This window comes from Poecilia mexicana, unplaced genomic scaffold (genome assembly GCF_051168715.1).
Source record: "Poecilia mexicana isolate PSO_F unplaced genomic scaffold, ASM5116871v1 scaffold_16, whole genome shotgun sequence".
Lineage (NCBI taxonomy): Eukaryota > Metazoa > Chordata > Actinopteri > Cyprinodontiformes > Poeciliidae > Poecilia > Poecilia mexicana.
In genome coordinates, this window is record NW_028263385.1 from 9,465,262 (window position 1) to 9,467,601 (window position 2,340).

The following is a 2,340-nucleotide window of genomic DNA, read 5'->3' on the forward strand; positions in this document are numbered from 1 at the left end:
GCCTGTAGAAATGAACAAGTAGTGCAGATATGGATCTGTTTTCACACATGAACTGCAAGGAAGTTCAGTTCATAATGCTTTACGTATCAAATTGAAATGTATTTCACTATTACAAACTAATTAGACTTTAGTATAAGCAAACAAAAAAGCCCTTAAACGGTTGTTTAAAACAGTGCAATGAGAGCATGCTATCTTGTTTGAAAGCCACCACAGCAGCACCTGTGACTGAGTTGCTTGTAACACAGAAATGATAGATTTACTGATGCATTGCTGACAAAATAACTGAGGCAGCTGAGTTAAATTTGTATTTTTTATTTTTTTTTGAAACATCAATATGATGGAAACTGCAATAAAACCATGACTAATGCACATAAGAAAATCCTGGATTTATGCACTGTTTGAACACTGAAGCATTTTGACTTACAGCTCAAATGATGAAGACACCATGTTAAGTAATCGCGCGGTCTTGAGTTTCAGCCCAGCTCGCTCCTCTCTTGTTTTACGCTCGTCAGTCTTGGCTTAAAATAAATTAGACGCAATGTGTTATAAAACATTAAGAAATCTTTCACTTTTAAACTCAATATATATCACTTTTAACCCAAATGTTTGGGATCATTTAGATGTATTGCTATCTAAAAGTGCTTTGTAACTTGTTTCTCTGTCATCATCTCTCAGTTTTCAGCGCCTCACATCAGTTACATATCAGCTAATAGACACGTCTGCCAACCTGTCAGTCACTCTTTCCTGTTTACTTTAAGTTTTCTGGACCTCTTGTATTTAATAAAATGTTCATTATTTGTCTACATGCCTACATTTGGATTCTTTTTTACAATTTCAAAAATTTCCATATTTATGTAATCCATGACGTTTGAAAATATTTTTTTTGTCACCGTGATATTAATTCAGCCAAGATTTATAGTCAAAACATACAAAGGCCAGGTTAGTACAGTGCTGAATTCACGTTCTTCATTGAGCTTCTCCTATCCTCTTAAAGGATGTTTGGCTTGTTTGTAACACTGCTATAATTCATTTCAAAATGACAAAGGTCACCGTTCCTCTGGTATTTTAAAGGGTGCAAATGTTCTTTTAGTGTCCTTTCAAACATCTGTGCCTTGGCACAACCTTGCTTCACAGGTGTACAGTTCTTTCACCCTCAAGGTCTGTTTTTCAGACTAACAAATATAATTTACTCTGGGAAAGTATTGTAAACAAATGCATTCCAGGGAAATATCTAGCCACACTGTTGTCTCTTGCTTATAGAAAAATAATGCAACTGTACTTAGTTACAGTATACCAGTCACGATTTTATTGTTGTTGCTTGTAATTGTGTGACATTGTATTTGTAAGAAAAAAATGAAACTTCAAAGCCTGTCTACCTCAGAGATACTCTGACAGTACAATTTAACAACAGGGATTGAACCGTTGAATTTGAGTGTAGTTTTAGCTGTAGATTAGGAGTTTTTGCTGTACGACTCCCCTTTCTTATGACAAACTTAATGCCTTCTCATGTAATGTCAAGAAAGTGTCTTGCTGTCAGTGCATTGGCAGCTCAAGTGTGTAAAAGCACTGGAATAAAATGTGGGTTGCTTCCATTTCCCAGTACAGTACAAATATGTAAATATGTTATATTTATGTTATCCTTTCAGTTTTTAGCTCCCAGAGCAGTACATTCTTCTTCCACATTACCCCAACATCACAACTGAAAAACATTAAATTCATTCATAGTGAATCAAACAAAGCTGAATCTTTAATGAGGCTGTTAAAATCAATCCAATGCATTCCAATGCGATAAAAATACAGTCACATTACTATCCAATTAAATATGGCCTGGTTCAGTCTTGATTAAAACACTACAATCAAAGTTAGTTGATCACAGAATGCAAGTTGGTAAAAATGTATCCATTGAAGGAAGCAAAACGGATTGCACTTAGTCATTTAGTCCACTTACACAACTGTTATGCTGCTAGAACAGCTGTTTAATAGGACATCGTCCTCTTGTCTTCACTTTGTCTCATAGTCCTGAAAGTCACATGGTAAATAGATGAACCAAAGGCGTGTCTGTGTGCTTCACAGCCCAACATTTCATGGTCCCCTGAGTAAAGTCGTATGTCGGCTGTTAAGATGAGCTGAAGCACCAGACAGCTAATCAATAGATCAATCATAACATTTCCACTTCAAATCAATTACACTTTGACTTCCTATCCATCTTGGTTACAATTGACTGCTCTTTGTCTTTTAAACAATTACCACCATCATTTAAGGTTTAATTAAGTATTAATTTATCCTTCTGGCCGTGTAGACGTTTTTGTGGCACATTAAAAGTATACTATACTGCAATTT